The 26593-nt window shown below is 38.0% G+C and overlaps 1 long non-coding RNA gene across 1 annotated transcript; it reads right to left on the reverse strand.

Annotated features, from left to right (window-relative positions):
• On the reverse strand, nt 1-26510 carry LOC116468668 (uncharacterized). Its single transcript, XR_004248110.2, has 3 exons — nt 25311-26510; nt 12541-12580; nt 1-1980 (listed from the first exon to the last, which is right to left on the reverse strand). It is a non-coding gene; the product is annotated as an uncharacterized LOC116468668 (long non-coding RNA).
• Between the last annotated feature and the right edge of the window lie 83 nt (nt 26511-26593).

Raw genomic sequence — 26593 nt, forward strand, 5'->3', positions numbered from 1 at the left:
ACTTTCTTAAAACATTATGAGTTTTTTTTTGCTAGCTTTTGTTTTGTTTTGATTTTTGTTTTCTTAAAAAACTTATCAGCTATTGTTGGTGTTAGTGTATTTTATGTATGGTCCAAGACAATTCTTCTTCCAATGTGGCCCAGGGAAGCCAAAAGATCAGACATCCCGGTATAGACAGTATGAAAAGGCCTTCTGCTATTATTTCTTCCTGAATTCCTGTGCTTGAAAGCATAAGTGAATGAGTAGATACGTGGTCAGTGTGTGTGTTTCTATTGGAAAAGGAGGATAAGGCATAATAAAGATTATCTTTTAAGGAATAATGGGAAACCAACATTGATCTGGTTACTTACTCTCATCTCTGTGCCCCTAAACACTGAGATTTTTAAGTCTGAGAAGCTAAAGCAGTACATTTCCACCTAAAATATTCCAAATGACCTAGGAGTTAGGGACCAATTTGTTTAATAGTTACTAAACTATTTAAGTGGATCTAAAGAGCACTCTTATATATTAATATTTTTGTGATTATATTTTTAAACTGATGCTTTATAATACTCATGACTCTTGTAATATAGGAAGTATCATCTCCATTTCACAAATAAGGAAACTAAAATTACATATGTGTATACATATGTGTGTATGTGTGGTGTGTGTGTGTAATGGCTTCACCTTGCTTTTGAGAGTATTTCTACAAAACTACACAACTGTCTTACTCTGAGTTTGTGAGAAGGTACAGAAACTCTAATAAACTTACTCTACTAGTTCTAATAAAAAAATCGATTGTTGTAGAGATAGGAAATAATACAACAGAAAGCAACTGCACAATGTAATCAGGCCTTGCAGACACTAGAGAGCTGTGGGCTAGCTTCTCCTTAATCTTGATCCTTTTCTGCAAGCCTCTTAGTTTCTCCTTCCCCATACCTTCTACTTCTACTTGTGTCTATGACTTGTCATAAAACTGACTCTGGCCTCTACTCAAAGTTCAGTACCCCAATTTAAACCATCTATGTCTTTTAGTTTACATTGTCTAGACAGACAGAATATGATTGGCTCAGCTTGAGTGAAGTTTCCATAGGTGGTCGGCTCAGATTAACGGAGGGGCAGGGTCACCAAAGCACAAACATGACTGCCCAGTTCCATCCCGTCAGCAGAGGTGTGCAAAGGGCAATTTCATGGCAGGGTATGCGAGTGGAGAGGCAGTGGCAGTCATCTCAAATGCAACCATGAAACAGCTCTGAGAAGAGATCTTGCTCAATCCAAGTCCAATGTAGTAAAATCTTTATTTTAGTTTATTTAGATGCACGTTTGCTCTCAAGAGTACAGGGTGAATTTTAACAGGTAATCCCAAGATGTTTGGAATTTTATACTTAGTAGTACTACTTTTTATTTGTATGGCATGTTCAGAAACTATTTTGTAATTGAAAGAATTGCGATAGTCAATTGATGATTACAACCATATTTTCAACCATATTTACAATATATTACAACCATACATTGTTCTCTATTTTCCCAACTCTAACACGTACACAAAAGAAATACACCTTCTCCCACCAAATGCTAGGCTATATACATATTGACGACATGTTGAAAATATTTGAGATATTATTAAAATATTAAAATTATTATTTAAATTAATTTTAGTATTATTAAAAGTATTAAATGTATTTAAAAATGTTTATTACTTATTATTAAAGAATGTATTGTTGGCCAGGAGTGGTGGCTCACACCTGTAATCCCAGCACTTTGGGAGGCCGAGGCCGGCAGATCACCTGAGGTCGGGAGTTCAAGACCAGCCTGGCCAACATGGAGAAACCCCGTCTCTACTAAAAATACAAAATTAGCAGGGTGTGGCGGCCCATGCCTGTAATCCCAGCTACTTGGGAGGCTGAGGCAGGAGAATACCTTGAATTCGGGGGGCGGAGGTTGTGGTGAGCTGAGATCACGCCATTGCACTCCAGCCTGGCAACAAGAGCGAAACTCCGTCTCAAAAAAAAAAAAAAAAATGTATTGTTAACATTAATTTTATTTCTTCCACTCTTCTTTTTAAACATGGCTACTAGAAAATGTTAAAGATATATGTGCCCTGCATTCAATTTCTGTTGGACAGTGCTGGTTTAAGCCATTTTGAGTAGTACTTTCTGCTCCTTGCAATTAAAAAACAATACTAACACATATGCCATGTGAACTGAAATATTTTAAACATTTATTTCATCTAAAATTCCCATAAACTCAATAAATTAAATTTTTATGTCGGTTTCTTTTCCCATTTCACAAATATTGATGCCGTAATCTTATAGGTCCTTCTAGTTGTTGTCTTTCTGGACAAGGTCTTGCTATATTGCCCAGTGTGTAGTGCAGTGGCTGTTCACAGGCACGCTCGTAGTACATTACAACCTCCAACTCCTGGGCTCAAGGGATACTCCTGTTTCAGCTTCCTAGTACCTGGGACTACAGGCACACACCACCACACCTGACTCCTGCTAGTTACCTTTATTCAGTCTAATGCTACTATATGTTCAATAACTCTACTGTTACTAGGTTACTAATCCTTCTACTGTTAGTAGGTTAATAATCCTTCTAGCCTCATTTCAGTTATGCTAACCTTTATTTTTCCTTTTGATTTGTATTTGTCCCCTTTCACTAATCACAATGTCTAAACTGCTTCCCTTACTTACACTTTGTTTAGGTCATATACGAAGATTACTTCTTATTATTAGGTTTTGGTCCCCTCAGTTTCCCAGAATGGTGTATGCTCCCCCACCACCCACATTGATTCCCTTCCTGAACTACAGGCAAAACTGTTTTCTCTGAAGTTCCTTCTTCTTCTTCTCTTCCTCTTCTCCTCCTTCTCCTCCTCCTTCGTCTTCTTCTCTTGCACATTCTCTCTTTCTCCTATTCTTACCTTTTATTTAGAAACAATTTCAAATCCAAAAAATTTACAAGAATAAGAAGAGTACAAATAACACAATATACCCATTACTCAGATTCACCTATTGTTTACATTTTACTCCATTTGCTTTACATTTGTGTAGTATATATCTATTATATATAAATCTTTTTTCTGAACCATCTGAGAGGAAGTTGCATACGTAATGTTCTTTTACCCCTAAATATCTCCATGTGTATTCTCTAAGAATAGGGTGTTCTCTTACATAACTAGAGCATGATTATAACGTCAGTACATTTGTCATTGATGTAACACCTTTACTTTTCCTTCTAATTTTGTCAGTCTACTCAATCATGTCCTTTATAGCATTTTTATTTCCTCCAGTAAAGGATCTAGTCTAATATGAAGTATTGTATTTAATTGTCCTGTCTCTTTAGTCTCTATTCCTGGAGGCACGTTTCCATAGTCTTTCTTTGTCTTTTATAATATTGACACCTTCAATAGACCATTTCTCATTTGGGGTTTGTCTAATGGTTACTCATTATTAGATCTGGGTTATCCATGCCTGGCTGGAATATTGCATGAGTGCGTCCTTTTCCAGGCACCACGTCACATTGCGAGACACACAATATCCACCTGTCTCACCAACCACCGTGCCCAGCTAATTAAAAAAAAATTTGCAGAGATGGATGGGGTCTCACCATGTTGCCCAGGCTGGTCTCATACTCCTGGGTTTAAGCAATCCATCCACCTCATCCTCCCAAAGTGTTGGGATTACAGGCGTGAGACATTGTATCTGGTCTATCTGCAGGTCTTAAAGCATATTCTCACAGATTCCTTCATAGTTGTTAATGGAAAAAGTGGTAACTATACAGCAGAAAAATCAGAGAGCACCTGGAATGGATGAGCCACTGCACCCGGCCTTTTCAATAATTTATATACATTACTATACTTATTTCAGTGCTCAAATTGTCCCAGATTTGACCAGTGGGAGTTCCCCTCAGGCTGGCTTCTGTGTCCTTGTGGCATGTCCTCTTCTCTATCTCCACCACCTCCTTCTTCTCCTCCTCCTGCTTCCTTTTAGTGCTGCTTACTTTCTGGCATATTCAAATGTTTCAGGTTCATTTTGTGCCTACTCTGCCCTAGCCCTAGAACCAGCCATTCTTCCTAGAAGCCCTGATTCCTTCTCGGGGGAATGGCATCAGAGACCAACATCTGAGCACTAGGTAAGCTTGATGTTACTGGAATGTCTTCACCCAGCTATTTTTTGTATTATTTTTTATAGAGATGGGGTTTCATCATGTTGCCCAGGCTTGTCTCCAACTCCTGGGCTGAAGCGATCTGCCCTCCTCGGCCTCCCAAACTGGTAGGACTACAGGCATGAGCCACTGTGCTGGGCCAATCTTTCTTATTTCACAGAGAACTTATGTAGAGTTTTTATTTGTTCTAAGTAAAATATATGAGTATATATAGTTAGTGTATTCTGTTGTTTAAATGTCTTCAAATACATTGCCTCCTTTCAAAGCAGGATTTTAAAATCCTTTCTAAAAGGATGTTAAAAATTATATTTATATGATATATTTATATAACCATAGAAAACTGGGCTTGATGCCAGGATCTAGTGCTATCCAATGTATACAACATCCTAAGCAATCACCTATTTATTTTACAGTGGTTGCTGGCCCTTCTGTGTATATATGACCTGTGCCCTAACTGTGCTGTCTCCAACAGTCCATCCATTTCTGGAGCCAAGCTGTCTACAGGAGTTTCAGCAGCAGGCTCTGCACACATCCCCTTAATCTGTTATTCATTCCCCATGGTTGTATCTTCTCCTTCCTTACATATATCACTTATTCAAGTGAAACTCATTTGACTGTCACAGCAAAACAATGTGCTAATGTATTTAAATCAGTTTTCTCTTTTAGGAGATTCTATTTATGATATTAATTTGTATGGTGAACATTTTCTTCCTTGATAGTTCCAAGAAAAACAATAGCCCAGTTAGATTTGAATGATCATAAGTCCTTGAATCAGTGAAGTTCAAAATAATAAACTGTAAAATACCTCATAGTCTGTCCATTCCAGACTGATTAGTTCCAAACTCCCTGCAATCAAGGAAACTTCTCCTGGGAGCATCTGGAAAAAGTTTTGCCTTCCAAGTGAGACATAAAAATGAATAGCTATCCCATAAAATATTAAAATTTACTTAGAAAAAAGTCATTCTCTGGACATCTAATATTTGCTATCTGAGGCAAGGTTATATCCTAACAAGCGTATTCACTACTAATTATAATGCACTTTCTTGTACTGCTCGTTTAATCCAAATGTAAATATTCCAAACATAATTACCTTTGGAAGACTATTGCATGATATTGGGATGGGAACATTCCTAGTGGAATAGCTCCAGTTTTTTCATTTCTCTATTAATAGTTCCCCACATTTTCTCCCCACATTGCTGATGTTTTTTAAAAACCTATACTGGATGCTTTTTGCTGCTCAATTAGTTTAAATTTTTTGTATTTCAATGATAATTTGAAAAGTTCAACATCTTCTTCATAGTCACAAATTAATTTTTCTTGTCATGAGCTACTCAAATTATCATGAATTAGGCAAAGCAATTACAGATAGGTATTAATTTTAATAAAAATTAAAATGTGACCGACAATTATAATTCTGTATTTCCTTTTTCCAATAATCTTATTTATGATCTATAAAAAGTATAAAAATATAAATTGCAGAAACTCTTTAAATTTTCTGTTTAAAAGTAAAAAATTTTTATTTTTTAAAATCAATTTGTTGAACTCTATATAATACCATTCTACTTGGTCACCTTGTAGTCTACAACTGTGCATATGGTCAGGGAAGAAATATAAATTGACGTTTTATCTTATATGTTTTTTCACATAGGCAGAAAAGCATGAATGGTTATAAAAGTATATATATATATGATTTCCAAAAGTTATTTTTTCTGAAATCACGTTTGACTTTTTAAAAGTCAAATATGTTCAGAATAGACAAATCAGAACATATATTTTAAGAAGTTTTAAAATTCCCATATTCCATTATCCAAAGACAGTTAATGTTTTTGCATATTTATTATACTTTAATATATGTTTCTTTTTAAAAGATGTTATACTTATTTTCCCTCATTATTGTAAATTTTACAAACATTCTTAATATTCTCCAAAATTAAGCCATGTACCATAGCATATTTAACCACATTACTACTCAGGGTATCTTCACTTTTATAAATAATTCTGTGAGAATTGTGTGCTTGTGTATTACAGGTTTTGTTTTTAGGAAGATCCTTAAGAAGGAAAATTCTAAAAGTGGAACTACTGGGTTAAGGGATAGAGTGATTTTAAGACGTTTTGATGTATTAATAACAAAAAGCTTAAACCAATTTATACTCCCAAAGAGTATAAGAATACCTGTTTTATTGCACAATTATCAGTATTCAGTATTTTTGTTCTTGAAATATGAAACAATTGGAGAAATAAAAGAGGGATCTGCTTTGATGTTGATAAGTTTTTAAAGTTTTCTAATGATGTTAGACTTTCCTACTTTTGCTAACATAGTAAATTCTCTTTGGGTAATTGTTCATAACTTTTGTTAATGTGTTTAGTGGAGACTTTGTATTTTTAATAATTAATTTATGTTATCTTTTTAGACTAATATTTTGTCACATGTAGTGTATCTGTTTACCTCAGTTTCTTGTCTTTTAGATGTGCTTATATTTTTGTCATAGCAGAAATTGTAATTTTTAAGATCAAATTTGTCAACCTTTTTTGAGTGTAACATCTTTCACTACTTTAATTTTAGAATGTTTCCTTTTTGCAGAAATTTGATAAATATTTGCTTTTATTTTATCTTCCTTTTTATATTTTGAATTTTTATACTTCTTAAATTCACTTGCTATGTGTTTGATGAAATAGTATGAGGTACAGATTATAAACAAAGTTGCCTAAGCCCACGACATGTCCCAGAATCATTTAGTGAATAATTCTTTCTGTTTCTTTGATTTGGGAAGTTTACTTTATCATCTATTTTTATTTTTATGTTGTACTATTTAAAAAAATTTCATAGCACTATAATATTTTAATATTTTGGTGTGGTACATCTTTCTTCATAATTATTAATTTTCATTTTAAAAACATAGTTTGGGCCAGGCACGGTGGCTCACGCCTGTAATCCCAGCACTTTGGGATGCCAAGGCGGGCAGATCATGAGGTCAGGAGATCGAGACCATGCCGGCCAACATGGTGAAACCCCATCTCTACTAAAAATACAAAAATTAGCTGGGCATGGTGCTGCACACCTGTAATCCCAGCTACTCGGAAGGTGAGGCAGGAGAATCGCTGGCAACAGAGCGAGACTCCGCCTCAAAGCAAAACAAACATAGTTTTTCAGTTATGCGTCCAAGTTTATGCATCCAAGTACAGTCTAAGATTTTTTCTTTTTTGAGATGGAGTCTTGCTGTGTCACCTAGGCTGGAGTGCAGTACAACCATCTTGGCTCGCTGCAACCTCTACTTCCCGGGTTCAAGTAATTTTCCTGCCTCAGCCTCCTGAGTAGCTGGAATTACAGGTGCCCAACACCATGCCCAGCTAATTTTTGCATTTTAATAGAGATGGGGTTTTGCTATGTTGGCTAGGCTGGTCTTGAACTCGTGACCTCAGGTGATCCACCTGCCTCAGCCTCCCAAAGTTCTGGGACTACAGGGGTGAACCATTGCACGTGGCCTTAAGATCATTTTTAAAAGTTTTAAAAAATGGTTTTTAAAATGCCAATTAGCCTATAAATCAGTTTGGGATGACTTAGCACCTTTAAATTATTCCGTTTTCCTTTCTAGGAATATGGTATAATCTTAGATTTTTTTCTTTATGTAGGTCACAAAATATGACTATTGTGAAGAAAATATCTTTTGTTTTACATTATCTAGCTAGATATTGCCAGATATAAATAAGAATATCTGTAATAACAATATTTGTGCATATAATAATATTGCCAAGTATATAATGATAATATAATAATATCCACATTCATTGGCCGTGGGGTTTATTAAGAAATTGTCTAGTTTAATTTTCAAAACAAACTGAGGAAGTAATCATTATATTTTCCATTTTACAAACGGGAAACTAAAACCTAGGGACTTTAAGTAACTCGTACCCATTTTCAACTTCTAAGTGACAGACCCAGGTCTCTGACCCCTGACTTCAAAGTCTGTGCTCTTAAAGTCTGATCAAAAATTCAGTTTGGTATTGTACTCTTAACAATACGAAACTGCAATATGAAAGCTATTGAATTTTATATTTTTACTTATATTCCAATTGACTGGATTTTAGGATTTAGAGGAAAGTACATTTGAATTACAAATTTCAAATCAGCATTCTTTACTCCCTATTGCAGACTCCTTAGTAAATCCTCTACTGAATTTCAAAGAATACTCCAGCAACAAGAACCCTCAAATGACTGTTAGTAGATTTGTCAAGAGAAGCTTAGAAAGGCTTATTAATATTTTTGCATACATTATGTCCCTTAGCAAAAACTTTGTGATTTGGAAATTATATCACCCCTACCCCCTGGAATTTCTTATATAAAAATAACTTCTAGAAATTCCTACTTAATTTTTTAAATGCATTAGATAACCATCATAATGATATAGTATTAATACACCTACTGTGGTCACAACAGGAAAAATAAGAGGGAAAGACAAGCCACTGCTCTTCAAAGGCCATTGAGAATTATACTTTGAGCTGAAATTTCTCAACAACATGGCTCGACTGACTACATAATTTTAAAAAGTGATCATTAAGAAATAGATGGTGACATATATGATAGCTTATGAATAATACTGTAGTATTTCTTCAGGATGAAGAGTCCTTAAAAAAATGGAGTCAGACCATACAATTTTCTTTCTTTTTTTTTTTTTTTTTTAGAGAGTGTTTCTCTGTGTCCCCGGGGCGGGAGCAGTGGCACAATCTCGGCTCACTGCAACCTCTGCCTCCCGGGTTCAAGCAATTCTCCTGCCTCAGTCTCCAGAGTAGCTGGGATTACAGGCACGTGCCACCACGCTAATTTTTTGTATTTTTTTGTAGAGACAGGGTTTCACCATGTTGGCCAGGCTGGTTTTGAACTCCTGACCTCAAGTGATCCACCCACCTTAGCCTCCCCAAGTGCTAGGATTACAGGCGTGAGCCACCACACCCGGCCCAGACCATATAATTTTCTCATAAAACTGTACATTATCAGAGATACTTCATAGAAATGAGGAAAATGGCTCTGTCTCACAAAATTAAGTCGCCTCTCTTTGGTGTTCTGATGGTGTCTGTTCATTAGGGCTGCAAGAATCACCCTTCTTGTTTTTCTGCATCATTTACTTGTTCATGCAAGTGGTAAAAAACAAACAAACTGAAACCAAAATGTACACTAAAGTTTTGTGTTTCTTCACCGCAGCCACAAGTATGGATTATTTTTATTGAGATGATGAACTCTTTCTTCTATATCCAGTTATCTGGACATGTGTGTATCTTGCCTAAAGCTGAGCTTTTGTGATTTTGAAGAGGTTCACTGGAATCCAGTCTTTGCAAAGTATTTCCATATTAATTCTTACTAACAAAACATACAAACACCATTTTCCTTAACATCCTGCATTTTTGATCAGAGTAACATTGGGACTGGCAGGTACAAGCTCAGAGGCCATGCAGATGAAATGTTAACTTTGTTCCTTAACTCACTCTGTGTTTTCTTTCTGCATTTGGTTGTGTAGATTATGTAAGTGATTTTCGTAGGAAAATTCCAGTGATGACTGAAAAGCAGCTTCCATCCTAAAACTTGAATACTCTTTGGGAGATGGACTCCCTTCTAATCTACTGCAATCACAATTAAAAGGGTCTAATTCACCAAAGCAATGAAGGAGTTGGTTCCAAACCCTAGGACATAGGGTTTTATGCTTAGAGTAACTGCAATCTGAAGCACTGTTTAGCATGATGAGAACCATCTAACTTAACATGAATACCAAATAACCAGTATAGTATGCTGAGAAGTTAATTGTGAAATTCATAATATGCAGAGCCCCTATTTTGACATCTGAGAACTTTCCTAAAGGAATCCTGGATTCTCCTAAACCAATGCTTTTTAAACTTTACTGTGCATACAAATCACCTGGAATGAAGATTATTATTCTGTAGATCTGGATTGGGATCTGTAAACTAAAAACAAAGTCCTAAGCCCCCTCACTGACTGAATGGACCCCTTGTGTCCAAGGGGATCCCAGAAGAACCTTAAAACTGAGTTCCTGGCCAGGACAGGATGGGAGGTCAGACATACCTCATTAGACCCTCCCTCTTTTGTGGTAACTCAACTGTAACCAGTTGAGTAGACACAAAAACTGACCAAGATCAATGTTAAAATAGAGATCATGAGACTTACAGAATAGAATCTTGTTGGCAATAAGATCCCAGATTATAAACAGGACCAAAGGCCATGCCAGTCAAGGGTTTAGTCACACTCCCCTGAACTTAAATAAACTGTGTTCTAACTGCCACAAGGTTTTTCTTTTTATTTAACAAATAAACAAGCACTGACCTAAAGATAAGCAATGTTAAAACGATCACAGCTCATCCAGTTCACAGACATGAACGGAACCCCTGTTCCACCAGCCATAACTACAGCTTTCATTGGACAAGAGACTGATTTCAGTAACTTTCTCCTCATAAGAGGACCACCGACCATGGACTGGCTCCTGCCAGTTTACAGAGACTGCAGGCTCACTTGCCTTTGTCCTGAAAAGACTTTTTTTTTTTTTTTTTGAGGCAGAGTATCACTCTGTCACCCAGGCTGGAGTAAAGTGGTGCGATCTCAGCTCACTACAACTTCCACCTCCCGGGTTCCAGCGATTTTGTGCCTCAGCTTTCCAGGCATCCAAGAATACAGGTGCCCACCACCACATCCAGCTGATTTTTAGTAGAGATGGGGTTTCTCCATGTTGGCCAGGCTGGTCTCAAACTCCTGACCTCAGGTGATCCGCCCACCTTGGCCTCCCAAAGTGCTGGGATTATAGGCATGCACCACCATGCTTGGCCTGAAAAGGCATTTTTACATATAGGGCTTAATTGTAATATATTTAAGTGTTAAGTCTCCACCAAAAAGTGAACATGGGTGGTATGTTACGTGTATGTTTGTTCAATTCTTTAGGACCACCTTCATGAATATTCATAGCTCCTCCTGTAACCAGTTGAGTATGTATGTTCAGCCCAACTGTTCAGCATAAAGCTCCTACCCCAACCCCTCCTCCTTCAGTGTGCCTGTCTCTGGTCTTGGCTGGAGGCATACCTCCTAGCCTGCAGGAGGGCCACCTTGCAGGCTGTAACTCTTTATAAGAAATAGTCTCCTCTCCTTTTCTAAAATTATAAAAATTATGTTATTTTAAAACATTTTTCTGATATTCTGAGTGATTCACAGCATTGATGATACTCCTTGTTTGTGGACCTCACCTTAAGAAGTGAAGTCTTTACCAAAAAGATCCCAGCTGACTTTTAGACAGCCCATTGCAAAGTCAGCCATGGCTCCCTGAATATTGCAATACTGTCTACTGCTCTTTATATATTAAATAATTTGGGAGTGAGGTTTTATAATTCCATAGAACTTTTACATTGTTTAAAACTTCCTTGCAGCTTGTAATGGAAAAAGCCCATCGGGGTATTAGAAATATTCCTTCAAAATGTAACAAAATGTCCTTCAAAACTAACTCTTTCAAATCTTGGAAACATTGCAAGAAAGTGGCCTTCACCTGGGATCCTTGAAATGGTGGATATTTCTTTATTTTTTCTTTTATTTAGCTTTCCCCATAGTAGATCGGCACACTGCTCTTTTGATGTTCAACTAACATTGCACCCTTGACCACTGACTTTTGTAGAAAATCTTTGCTGGTTTTGTGAGAAAATATAGTTTTCCTGGGGCATTGGTAGAAAAGTATGAAAATAAAGGCACAGAGACAGATACCATGATTATGACACTGAAGTACAAGTGAGACGGGTTTGCTGGGGACACTAATAGTTCGGCCACCACCAAGGCTGCTGTGCACTAATCACACCATACTTGATGATCATCCTGTAGATGGACCTGGATTCCTTGACCAAGTAGGAATAGTAGTCAGGTGATCATGAAGCTAACCCTATAAGATCATGTCTAGTTGGTAGCAGACATGATTGGTGAGGTCAAAACCAGGAAGCAGTGATCTTTTTCTTCTTTTCGTTTTAGTCTCTGCGGTGGTCAGATTTTTATCTGGTTGTGATAAATAAGAGAGGAAAAAAGGATCTGAAGCTCTCGTTGTACAGATATATCTACCTAAGCAGAGGATTACATTAGGGAAAAATCCAGGAGTGGCTTAGTAAACTCCATGGCTGGTCAAACTTTCCATTCCAGTAGACAGTCAGAATTTATTCCTTTCTGATACGGGTTCTAGTTTCCTTCCTTCAGTTCCAGCTTTTACCTTTTCCTGTTACCAGTAGCTGTAAAAGTCCAGCCTTTCCTCTTGGCTTCTTTAATTCTCCTCCTTTCATCTAAATATTGCTTCAAATTATTTATTTATATTTGTGAAACTTAACAGCAAACCCACGGTCATGACATTTTGTTAATAACTATTTTTTTCTTACCATGGAAGTAATTGAGATAGAGAACTTGGAAAATGCAGAGCTGTTGAAAAACAAGAAACATTTTTTTGGTCCATAATTCTTACTAATCAAAAAAATCACTATTAAGATTTTAGCGTTATTTCCTCATGTTTTTCTCCTACTATGCATTTAAAAATTTGTTTTTAATCAAAGAAATATTAAAACACAGAAAAAATTGAAATGATACAAATGTGTCTGTGTAAAACTCTCCTTACCCCCACAGATAATCATTTTTGTCAGTAGCCCACTGAATGTTTTTAAAGAATTCTTATTTGTTTGTTTGTGGTGGTTACTCTTTAATCTAAAATAATATATTTCAATTTTATTTTTTAACTTACTAATTTTAGACGGTATCTATTAACTCACTGTTACAAAAGATGAGCAGATTAGGATACTTATAGGTATTCCCCAGCTTCCTCCTCCCTGATTTTTGTTATTTTAAAAACAGTTGTTAGGCTTGCTTGGAGCATCTGTTTAACTCTACTACACACCTCGGCTATATGGTATAGCCTACTGCTCCTAGACTAGCAACGTGTACAGCATGTTACTACACCGAATACTGTAGGCAATTGTAACACAGTGGTAAGCATTTGTGTATCTAAACATATCTAAACATAGAACATGTAAAGTAAAAATATGGCATAAAAGATAAAAAATGGTACACCTCCATTACAATCTTAGGGGACCACTGTTGAGTATGTGGTCCATTGACCAAACCATCATTATATGTTTACATTGATGATAGCCTCATCTTGAACTGGCTTTTGCAAATGTTGTCTCTGAACTTGGAATTTCTCTGGGCCTCTTTTGAAAAAGATTCCTCTTACCTATGAAATTTTGGGCTGTAGTTTTTATTTCTTGGTTTGCTCCCTTAGTCTGATTTTATTTAGTTTGTATTTTCCAGAATTTCCTTGAACTTTTAGTGAACTGCTGTCTTCATTCCATGCCCCTAATCCTTAATGTGTGTTTTTAATCTTTACAAATGCTTTTTATTTATTTCATGGCGTTTCTGTTATTTCACGGAGACTTTGGGAAACAGAGGATTAGAAACTGTTCAGTTTACCATTGTTGACACTATGAATAATTTCCTCTATATGGCCATTGCTTGGTTTCAGCCATTTTGTTATGAGCTTGATATCTTATTCATTGGATTAATTAATTTATATCTTACTAAGAACAAAGTCATAGGATCATATTGATATTGGCTCTGATGCCAGGGACCTGAAACCCCCTCATCCCCTTCATCTCTGTCTTCTATTGGCCCTGCCTTTTTTCATTGTTTCTCCTATTAGATCCAGACTTGCTCTAACCATCTACTTACGTGGTTTCCATAAACTACTGTGCAAAAGCTGAAGATGAGGAGCAATTTTGTCCCACTCCTAGTTTATACTGCCTTCACTTATTTACATTTAAAAGGTATTTATTTAGTGCCTATCCAGCATTGGGCCCTGTTCTAGGTGCTAGACATATGGTAGAGAATGAAAAAGAAAAGAATTCCCGTCCTTGTGGTACCTACATTCTAGAAGGCAAGGACATGTTATTTCCTGTGGTACTACAGCCCTTAGCTCTGAACAAATTGGCAAACACTAGAAGGATAAAACATGTAGTGCTGCCAGCATAGTAAACACACATAATCAAAACTCCCGCTGGCTGAGCAATACCTCAAACTGTTTTCTACTGAAAAACTAAGTAATCAGAATCTCTTTGTCCAAAGATCAGTCGATGTTTAATAATGAAAATAATAATCACATTTAAGGGAACAAATACTTTAAATCTTAAAATTTAAAAAGAACACCAGTAGCCGGGCGTGGTGGCTCACGCTTGTAATCCCAGCACTTTGGGAGGCTGAGGCGGGCGGATCATGAGGTCAGGAGATCGAGACCACGGTGAAACCCTGTCTCTACTAAAAATACAAAAAATTAGCCGGGTGTGGTGGCGGGCGCCTGTAGTCCCAGCTACTCGGAGAGGCTGAGGCAGGAGAATGGCGTGAACCCGGGAGGCAGAGCTTGCAGTGAGCCGAGATGGCGCCACTGCACTCCAGCCTGGGTGACAGAGCAAGACTCCGTCTCAAAAAAAAAAGAAAAAAAGAACACCAGTGTCCTACAATATAATAAAGATTAAAACATTTGGCATATATATATATATATATATATATATAAAATGGAAATATAAAACTACTATAAATGATACTTACGAAGTTTTTTTTAAGATGATAAAATTGTTGTGTAATTAGTAAGTGAAAACTCATAATACAAAATTACGTATGGCTGGGAGTGGTGGCTCAGGCCTATAATCCCAGCACTTTGGGAGGCTGAGGCAGGAGGATAGCTTGAGCTCAAGAGTTTGAAGCCAGCCTAGGCAACATAGTGAGACCTCATCTCTACAAAAAATTAAAACAAAAAATTAGCCAGGTGCGGTGGTGTACACCTGGTCCCAGCTACTTGAGACACTGGGATGGGAGGATTGCTTGAGCCTAGGAAGTTAAGGCTGCAGTGAGCTGTGATTGTGCCCCTGCACTCCAGCCTGGGCAACAGGGTGAGACTCTGTCTCAAAAAATAATAATAATTTTTACGTATATAGTTCGACTTTATGTGTTAATTGAGCAGTCTCAGCTTAGTAGGGTAGTAACAAAAATTACATTTTTTTTTCTAATCACTGCTTTCAACTACGCATAGGGGAACTCCAGAGTCTCATTGAAACATTTTGGACACATTCTGTAATATTCTGATTACTTTCAGTTTTTGAAGTATAGTGCAGTTTAAAACTTTAGTCTCATCTCTGATTCAACCTCTTTTCCTGCCGCCACACAGTAGAAGCCAGAATGGACCGATGTTGGGCAGCAGTCTCTGGCGGAGGGAGAGGGAACGGATCCAGCTTCTTATGCGAATGGCCCTTGGGTCAGGGGTAGGGAGGCAACACAGGCCTCACTCCGGTTCAGCATGTTCAGGTCAGATGACAGCACATCGAGGCTTGAGGTGGTTTCCAGACAGGTCAAGTGTGGTAGGTGCTCTTGGGCAATGCTCAGCTTTACCCAGCACCCCTCTGTCACTGTGAGGAAAAGAAAGGCTTCCCTCAGGTCTACCAGTAGTGTACCTCCCAGCTTCATCTCTGGGTTGTGCTCTTTACCACCCAGCAGCTTCCTGGGGTGGTTCATGCTCCTCTGCTTCTCCTCTAACTCATGGAACCACAAAACTTCAGTGGTCCTTGCCATGTCCTTTAAGGTCACAGAGAACCAGACTGTGGGCAGTCTGGTTCTTATCCTCTTCTCAGGCATACTGTCTTTCAGCCTTAGTGACAGTGGTTTTCCTACTCCCATCTTCAGAAATTTCTAGACTAGAAACAGAGAATAGTCTCTATGGATGCCTCATGAACAATGGGAAACTCTCCCAAGAACTGTCTCAAATGCTTTATTCCAATGGCAACACAAAGTTACAAAAGAGTTTCAACTTAGGCTGGGCCCAGTGGCTCACACGTGTGGTCCCAGCACTTTGGGAGGCTGAGGCAGGCGGATCATGAGGTCAGGAGTTCGAGACCAGCCTGGCCAACATGGTGAAACCCCGTCTCTACTAAAAATACAAAAAAATTAGCCGGGCATGGTGGTGGCATGCGCCTGTAATCCCAGCTACTCGGGAGGCTGAGGCAGTGAACCCAGGTGGAGGTTGCAGTGAGCTGAGATCATTGCACTCCAGCCTGGTGACAGAGCAAGACTTCGTCTCGAGAAAAAAAAAAAAAAAGAAGAGTTGCTACTTAGCAAGCCTCAGGAAGGGAGATGCCAATCTCCTCTTCTTCAAAGCACCCTATGAATTTCTATGAATTATTTCCTTGGACTTCCTGCTGTCAGCCCCATCCACTCTCTCCTTGGGAGAACAAAAATCCTCTCCAAGAAGCCAAATATGCTTTCTTCCCTTCTTTCCCATACACAGACCTCTCTTAAAGACGGTGAAGTAAAAGTGAAGAGAGGAGTTTCCTAGGGTGATGGTTGCTGGCAGTAAGGTTGGTCATGCACTTTTTAATAAGCCCTGGTGGGAGGTTTTGACTCCTAATTATTTATGGTGCTTTAGAGAATGTTCTCAGCTTTGGGCTGTAGCCACGATTCTGAGGCAGCAGGAAAAACCCCACTAAGCAGGAAGTGGGAGAAGGCTGAAGACATTTTCAAGCTTAATCATTTTTACGCCCCTATTTGTATTATCTGGAAAAAAAAGTTTTCAATTCATCCAAATATTATGATTTTCCTAAATATCTTGGGTAACATCATAGTGTCATAATGTTAGGGTCTACCTGGCTTCTACTCCCTATAATTAGTTTTGGTGTTATGGATTAGACCAAGGCATGTGAAATTGCTACCCTGTTCCTCCTTCCCTGTTGCCTTGTCCAGATATCATGATTTCAACTCCACTTGTTTCACTTGTACTATTGATTACGTATTTTTTTTTTTAATGTAAGGAAATTTTACATCCCTGGAAAGTCAGTGTTATTTATAAATAGAAGTTTATATGAAAATTCAGAAAATGGAAACATTTTAACTAGAAGCTATTGCTTACCAAGGTTGTATGCAAAAAGTCTGCCCTTTCTTGTTGTTGTTGTTTAAAAAAACAATGACAGCATGTTAGCAAGGTGCTAAGACTACCATCAGGCTTAGGTTTCCTCTTTCCTGAATGCAGAAGGAATTGAAGTCAATGTTATTTAATAATTTCAAGTACCACTAGTATTAAGTGGCCAGCGTTTTGGATGATACAACTTTGTCAGTGTTTTACAGTTTTCATTGTTTTCCCTAGTATTATGCAGGTCCTCTATGCTTTACTTAGCCTAATAGTTACCTACGTACATGTAGTGAGAGGGAAATGTAAATGACATCTTTTAGTTTCTTTTCTGTTGGAATCTTATTTCTGAAATGATTTTCCTATAATTATGAAGACAAAATTTTCAGGTGCTAAGATCAAAGGCTATTTGAATTTACCAAGGCATAATAATGGTTCAATAAAAAGGGTAAAAACATAAATATGTTAATTCCTCTTTAATAATTCAAGATTTCAGTGATCTGAAAGTATTGGGAAAAGTCACCTGAGTAATAAAGCATGCATCATTTGACTGGATTAAAGTTCAAATCACTGAAAAGCAGCTTATTTTTCATCCGTCACCATGGATACAAAAGGACAGCTGAAGTACGGGCATCTGACATCACAAGCATGCCCAAACAGGCCTGCAGGGGAGCTGCACCAGCGCCACAAAGGACGAAAAGAAAAGCGGGCAGAGAAGGGGAGGAACTCGCAAAGGGAAACAGGTCATTGTTAAGATGATGAGTCAGAAGTTCAGTTGGGAAGATTAAATACAGGGAGACATGAGGCCAGCTGAGAAGCTTGACGACTTCAGCATTTGTTTACATTGACCTTTCAATACCCTTCCTAGCCAGAAATAGAACTAGAGAGAGACCGAGACACTGCATCACATCAGTTGCTACTCAAGCAGTAGTTTCTGTAGCTTCTTCTATTTTCTCCTTATTTTATGCTTGGGCTTTAATTTTAAAACATTTAAAAGTTTAAACATTTAAAAATAATGTTTTAGACGTTTACTTGCCTGGCTCATCTAATGTTAAAAATCATCCCTAAAGTAGCTGAATACTCCAAATAACAGCTTAAAGAATCAAAGGAACAGGTATCTGCTGCACAACAGGAAATGGTAAATACTGAGAAAAATTGCTATTTTAGGTGTTGTTACTCTTGAAGAGACACAATTTCTGTTTTGGTTTATTTTTGATTTTTACTAACTTAAATTGTTTCTTATCAAAATGCAGCACATCTATTCTCAGGTTGTTGGGTAGTACATAAAGATCCAGACAGGAATGCTGGATTTGGAGGTATGCTGGTAAAGGTTTAACCAGTGGCTCTGGGGAAGCTATGATTTGTAGCATTTGCTAGTTTCTGTGGTGTAAATATTTTCACCGTGGTTGATTTTGAGCTACCAGGGTGACATCAACTGGCTTGCAAAATTTCTGAAAATGTAACAATTGGCTTTTGCAAGCTGGTACCAGCTGGCTCTAGCACAGCAGTGATTAGGCTCTATTCCAGCTCTGACACCAGCTTGGGGTGGGATTTTTAAGAACCTCACTGGGACTCAGTTTCCTTATCTGATGAAGGGGTTGGAGCTGAGCTTAATCTTTGGTTGTTAAAACTCCATTGGCTTGCTCTAGATGTAAGCCTCTCCAAGCCGGTTGATTTTGTCGTTGTTGTTCTGTTTTGTTTTAGGCTTTTGGCAGCCTGAAAAGCCATGGTTTTTAGTTTCTGCCTCTAGTGTTAGAAAAGAGGGATGAGGAAGGGGCTTTACTGGCCCGACCAGAAACAGGAACTGAGAACCCATGACTGTATTCTATCCCCCGGACACCCTTGCAGGGTGGTTTGAAAGAGGATTCTTGGGGGCCACTTATGGAAGAGGGTATTTGAGAGATGCTGAGTTGTTAGGGTTCTAATTCCTCATAACCACTTCAACTTTGCAGGGCAATTCTGATTTTAACTAGCATATCTTTTTTATATTTCTTTAAAAGGTACTGTTTGAAAAGAAGAGTGTCTTAGTAAGGAAAAAATAATATCAGAAGACAACTTGAATAATTGATCTTAAAGACCCTCTTATATTTGTAAATAACTGATGATTCTATGAAACTAAAAATGTGAACCAAACACCAATATACTGATGTCTGTAGAGTACTCGAAGTGTTTGTCGGAGGCTCCTCTCCTTCAACAGAGAGACAGTTCCTATGTTTTAAATATGCTTCTGTTTTTAATATGGGGTTTCCATATAAGATTTTACTTTATGGTTTTAGGTCTAACATGTAGGCAATACCATTCAGGACATAGGCATGGGCAAGGACTTCATGTCTAAAACACCAAAAGCAATGGCAACAAAAGCCAAAATTGACAAATGGGATCTAATTAAACTAAAGAGCTTCCGTACAGGAAAAGAAACTACCATCAGAGTGAACAGGCAACCTACAGAATGGGAGAAAATGTTCGCAACCTACTCATCTGACAAAGGGCTAATATCCAGAATCTACGATGAACTCAAACAAATTTACAAGAAAAAAACAAACAACTCCATCAAAAAGTGGGCGAAGGACATGAACAGACACTTCTCAAAAGAAGACATTTATGCAGCCAAAAAACACATGAAAAAATGCTCATCATCACTGGCCATCAGAGAAATGCAAATCAAAACCACAATGAGATACCATCTCACACCAGTTAGAATGGCCATCATTAAAAAGTCACGAAACAGCAGGTGCTGGAGAGAATGTGGAGAAATAGGAACACTTTTACAGTGTTGGTGGGACTGTAAACTAGTTCAACCATTGTGGAAGTCAATGTGGCGATTCCTCAGGGATCTCGAACTAGAAATACCATTTGACCCAGCAATCCCATTACTGGGTATATACCCAAAGGACTATAAATCATGCTGCTATAAAGACACATGCACACGTATGTTTATTGCGGCACTATTCACAATAGCAAAGACTTGGAACCAACCCAAATGTCCAACAACGATAGACTGGATTAAGAAAATGTGGCACATATACACCATGGAATACTATGCTGCCATAAAAAATGATGAGTCCATGTCCTTTGTAGGGACATGGATGAAACTGGAAACCATCATTCTCAGTAAACTATCGCAAGGACAAAAAACCAAACACCGCATATTCTCACTCATAGGTGGGAACTGAACAATGAGAACACATGGACACAGGAAGGGGAACATCACACTCTGGGGACTGTTGTAGGGTAGGGGGAGGGGGGAGGGAGAGCATTAGGAGATATACCTAAGCTAAATGACGAGTTAATAGGTGCAGCACACCAACATGGCACATGTATACATATGTAACAAACCTGCACATTGTGCACATGTACCCTAAAACTTAAAGTATAATGATAATAATAATAATAATAATAAAGAAGTCTTTTCTACAAAAAAAAAAAAAAGATTTTACTTGAGAAAGGGTTCTGTTGCAGAAAGTGGGTGGGGGATTAAAGACAACTGATTGATGCCATTTAACAAACCCAGAAACCAAGCTTTAAAAAAGAATGCCTTATCCTGTATTTCACAACTAGTAAGAGGCAGAGCCATGTATGGAATTAAGGTCTCTGGGTTTCCAGACCAGCAATATTTTCCTTTTTGGAGGCTGGCTACCTGGGACCATTACTTTCTATTATATATCTCTGGGTAAATAATCTAATCTTGCGTTGTCCAATAGGTTAGCTACAACCTACATGTGACTACTGAGTACTTGAAATGTAGCTGGCCTGAAATGAAATGTGTTGTAACTGCAAAATATATACTAGGTGTCAAAATCTTAGTACAGAAAAAGGTGAAATATCTCATCGATAACTTTAAAATATTGATTGCAAGTTGAAATAATTTGGATATTAAATATTAAATAAAACTAATTTTACTTTTTAAAAACTTATTTTAACGTGACTACTAGAAAATCTAAAATTAAGTGGGTGGTTCACATTCTATTTCTATTAGACAAATCTGATTTATCCTCAGGGTCAGTTTCCTCATCTATATTCTATTCCTCAGGGTTGTTTAAGATCACGAGGTCATCTTCATGAAAGTACTCTGTAGAGTGCCAGGCAAATATAAGACCATACTTCAACACATTTTAATTCTTGTGTGGTCACCAACTGTTAGTTGTTCTCTGTAAGATGGTAAAAGTTTTGTGGAGGATTTTTTTCTTTTGTTGTTGTTTACATGGGTTTTTTGGTGTGGGAGGAGAGGAGGAGATAAAGTAATAGTGTAGGTTGCAAACAAAATAACAAGCACATTCATTCAGTCTCCTCATTTATATTCAGTGAGGAAAAGACACATTAGACTAGAGCCAATTGTTGCCTGACAGGAATAGAGACATTGAGAAGGAGCTTCTCCCTAACTCCCACCTTCCAACCTCTCCCTAAGTGCCCCATTTTGACAGAACCTACCGATAAGCCAACTAGCAAGGGTGTCTGGGAAATGCAGTTTGTTGAGTCCTAGCTCCTGAACCTTAAGGTAGAATATAGAGGCCAGGTGTGGTGGCTCACGCCTGTAATCCCAGCACTTTGGGAGGCCAAGGTGGGTGGATCACCTGAGGTCAAGAGTTTGAGACCAGCCTGATCAACATGGTGAAACCCTGTCTCTACTAAAAATACAAAATTAGCTGGGTGTGGTGGTGCATGCCTGTAATCCCAGCTATCTAGGAGGCTGAGGCAGAATTGCTTGTACCCAGGAGGCAGAGGTTGCATTGCAGTGAGCTGAGATCGCGCCATTGCACTCCAGCCTGGGCAACAAGAGCAAAACTCTGTCTCAAAAAAAAAAAAAAAAAAGGTAGGATATAGAAAAGGCAGGCTAGGATCTGAGAAACAAAAGGCATATAACTGGCACAATTCCAGTTCAACTTTGGCACTGGTGTAAGTGGTGGTACTCGGTGACTTCACGATGGCCACCAGCAGAAGTTGCTGGGTCCTGGAGAGAAGAGGGATAGACTGTTGCCTGGCAGAGCAGTGGTCCTGGTATCTTGCCTAGTGGGATGACCAGTAGAGGTAGGTATGTTTATAAGTATGAGACACTCTCTAGGAAGTCCCAGAAATCATTGGTGGGGAAGTCTTTGGAGAGGAGGGGTACTATAAAGCAGAGGCAGTCAAAAAATAACAAAATTTGGTTAATCTCATCTGTATTTACAGACTGGGGAACTTATAATTACAAGAGTTTTTCTTAAATAAAATGTGAAAACAAGCCCACCAGCCTGATCTATGAACCTATTTGAATAAAATTATTATCATCACTTTTGGGGACATCTATTAGCTTTGTCCAGTATTTCTTCTTCTAGTAACAGCATTCCAGTTTTCCTTTGAAGGATCACCTCACTATTCTGAGCGAACATGAAAGATAAGGTGACTTTATCATATTCTTTCCCCAAGCAAACACTTGGCCACAGTACTTACTAATAGTTCATATTCAAGTGTGGGCAGTCAGAGTTAATGCCAAGATTTCTGCTGGACCAATCAGGAAACAGATATTCTTTTTCCACTGGGGATGCGAGGTAAATAGAATGTAAATCTGGAGCATTGGTGGCCATACCTGGAAGGGAAAGCCTGCCTTAAATAACACTAACACGTAGAAAAGTACATCCAAGAGACAAAGAGAAGAAAAAATTTTAATGACATTGAGCACTTGGATCCAACCATACACGGAGCTAGGTCTACTAGATTTTTCTGTTATACAATCCAATGCATTCTTTTTTTAAAGCCATTAAAAAATTGAGGTAAAATTTACGTACAGTGAAAAGCACATATATTTTATATATTTTAATGAATTTTGATAAAGGAAACTCTTTTTTTTTTTGAGACTGAGTCTCTCTCTGCCGCCCAGGCTGGATTGCAGTGGTGTGATCTCAGCTCACTGCAACCTTTGCCTCCCAGGTTCACGCGATTCTCCTGCCTCAGCTTCACGTGTAGGTGGGACTGCAGGCACACACCACCACGTCTGGCTAATTTTGTACTTTTAGTAGAGATGGGGGTCTCATCATGTTGGCCAGACTGGTCTCAAACTCCTTACCTCAAGTGATCTGCCCTCTTCGGCCTACCAAAGTGCTGGGATTACAGGTGTGAGCCACCATGCCCGGCCAGAAACTCTTTAACTACCACGTCAGTCAAAACAGCATATTCACATCACTCCAGAAATAACTTTCAGCCCCTTCCACTTGATCCTACCTCCATCCCCACAGTCAATAACTGTTCTAATTTTTTCCAGTTTAGATGAATTTTGCCTGTTTTTGAATCACTTATTAATGGAAGTATACAGAATATATTCTTTTGTGTCTGACTTCTTTTGCTCAATATTGTCTTTAAAATTCATCCGTGTTAATCAGTAGTTCATTCTATTGATGACCAGCATTATGTTGTAAGTATATACACATTTTTACAAACATCTCAACAGTTTTCTTTCTCCATTAACAAAAAAAAAACTCGTACATTTCATCAAGTGATCAGAAACTTTATCCTTTAAACAGAGCAATAATCAAAGGCTACTAGCTTTTTGTACTGCAAAAGCAAGTATTAATAACAATCAGATTAAACTACATTTGTTTTCATCAGAGCAGCCCCCTTTCTAGGTCTGAAATTATACTGTTTATTTATTTATTAATTTTTATTTTTTTTGAGATGGAGTCTCGCTCTGTTGCCCAGGCTGGAGTGCAGTGGCGCGATCTCGGCTCACTGCAACCTTTGCCTCCCGGGTTCATGCCATTCTCCTGCCTCAGCCTCCCGAGTAGCTGGGACTACAGGCGCCTGCCACCACGCCCAGCTAATTTTTTTGTATTTTTAGTAGAGACGGGGTTTTACCGTGTTAGCCAGGATGGTCTTGATCTCCTGACCTGGATCTGCCCGCCTCGGCCTCCCAAAGTACTGGGATTACAGGCATGAGCCACAGCACCTCGCCAATTATACTGTTCTTTACACCCAACTCAACCAATCCATTGGATTTCTCTTACACATGCAGCATATTAGATACTGTTTCAAATTTAGTGTTATATGCTAAAACCAACTATTTACCTAGAATCTATTAAATTTAAAATTTCCAAGCAACATATCAAGAAGTTAAAAAATTTTTGAATTTTTGTTATGTATCACATTTCTGTAAATTATATAAAATTGTGACACTGCTTTTCTTTTTTTGTAGAATGGCATGAAATATAGGACTGAACTTTAGCTAAGGATAATTATACTTATGTGCTTTCCAAGATACTACATATAGTATGTCCCCCTTTTACAAATTATGGTCATTGTAATTTCTCTGTCTACAGTTACAGAGTCTATTTATCTACCTATTACTTTTTTGAAACTTCTAACAAACCATTCAAACTCGACACTAGTTTCCCCAAAGGAAAATGAGAATAATCCTACTAGTAAGCATTTGTAGGAATATTTTAATTACATTATATCATCTATATCATTGCCGTATAGCAATAAAGAAGCCAATCAAAGTCCTACAGAAAATGAACAGTTAGCAACGTAGCAAATCTGGAGATACTGCAGTATCAATGGAAGAAGCCCAGGATACTAAAAATAAAACTCCAAAGTGCTTAATGACCATTGCAGAATTTGTTTCATAAATAAAATCTTTAAAAACAAGAGTCTGATTTCTGTTAACTATAATTTCAAGTGGCAGAAATATAAATGTAGTTTTGTTAACTTTGTTTCCTTTATTTCTGAAAAGCAGAATCCTGTGTGGTACTGAAATAAAATGTCAAATGTTATCTTAGAAAATTCTAGCCCTATCAAAAATAATATATAAAACCATGTAATATCATAAAACTTTTAAAACTGTTTTCTCATATTTTGGGGTAACCTTTTAAAATGGTAATTCAATAAACTAGTTTGTACTTCTGTAAATTTATACATTTTTTGGTCTTTTTTCAAGGTCAAACTGATACTGTTACTATGAATATGGGGGGTGAATAAAATTGCACACTGTAAGAATCCTGAGACTATGTTACACATAACTAGACAATTTTTTGGATTCTCCCAGCGTTTTAAATATTTTCTTGCTTACTAACAACTTCTTAACCTGTAGGTAAAACACAATGAAGGCACTAAATCCGAAACCACGAAATTTGGAAGTAGACCTAAGCTTGTACTCTGGCATTACTACTTACTACTTTCGTATGTTGTGGTAGATACTTTAACTTCTCTGAATCTGCTTTCTCAAGTATAAACAATGAATAACAATACCTGTCTGTAGTCATGAATGAAGATGGAATGAGATTACACTGCCTGGAGCATTCTGAGTGCTGAATAAATGGTGGTTTCATTCTCAGCTGTCCTTCAGCAATCCTGATTTGACGCTCCCGTGACAGACATTTGTCCACGTAAATACGGCATGTTTTCTGATTCTTCCTAGCAACTTCCTTTATAAGTAATCCGCCCATACATTTACATGTTAATTCTAAGAGTCCATAATAACCAGTGAGCTATTTTAACAGTGTCAGCAGAGATAGATTAAAGAATCGATGAAAAGTAATTCAGTGCAATTTACGGATTACTCATCTTATTTTCACTAACAGATGACTGCCATCTTGTACAGATATATTTCGCATACAGAAAATTACATTTAATCACAATATTGTTTGGGTGGGTTAGTCTGTAACTTGAAGTAAAATGTATTGGCAGGATAAAATGAAAGCTTTGAAAGAGTGCAAAGGTGGAAAAACGAGGTTAAGCGAGAAGTAGGAATTACCAATCTTCATGGTTAGAAGATTCATTAGACGCATTTGCCTTCAAATATTAGATTCTCTACAGAATGGTGGTAAACGCCAGTGAGAAATTAATTGTGAGAACACCAGAGTAGTTAAACCACCTTGATAATCAGATGGCTCGGAGCAGTTTAAAGCCCTCACGAAAGAGGACTGTTTTTACCTTCCCTGTCTCCCGCAATTAATGCCATTCTTAAAAGAGAAAATATGTCACACATCAACTCTCAATAGGCTGACATGCTCCTCAATACGTTCCTTAAAAAAAGAAAAAAAGAAAAAAAACTTGTGCGCAAATATTTCAGATGCCATTCCACCCCAAACCCGTTCCAAAACCTAAAAATCACTTTCAAGCCAAACTCGCGGCTCGTTGGTGATTCACTGCCAGGATCTCGAGGCAGGAAATAGTGCACTCACCCCGCATCCTCCTGAATCAGCCATTTCGGTAAGAAGAGCCAGAAGCACTAGCAGTTTGTTTGTAATTTGTTTACCATTTAAAAGCAAGTTATTTCCCAAAGGAAATCTAAGTAATTGTTAAGTGTTTTACATTAAGCAGTCACCAATTTTACAATTCATATCACGAACCCGCTTTGCCCACCGCCCGCGTCCCTCTCGCGCCCACGACGCTCAGCGGTCGAGCCGTCGCACCGCACGGCCCACAGGAACCTGGAGCGCTCCGCGCTTTGCCCCAATTTCCCTGCTTGGGGTCTCCGCTACAGCTAGAGCGGTCGGCCAATGGAGGCCTTCTCCCGCACTCGCCGTCCC

The sequence above is a fragment of the Hylobates moloch genome, unplaced genomic scaffold (genome assembly GCF_009828535.3).
Source record: "Hylobates moloch isolate HMO894 unplaced genomic scaffold, HMol_V3 SCAFFOLD_2, whole genome shotgun sequence".
In the NCBI taxonomy this organism is placed as follows: domain Eukaryota; kingdom Metazoa; phylum Chordata; class Mammalia; order Primates; family Hylobatidae; genus Hylobates; species Hylobates moloch.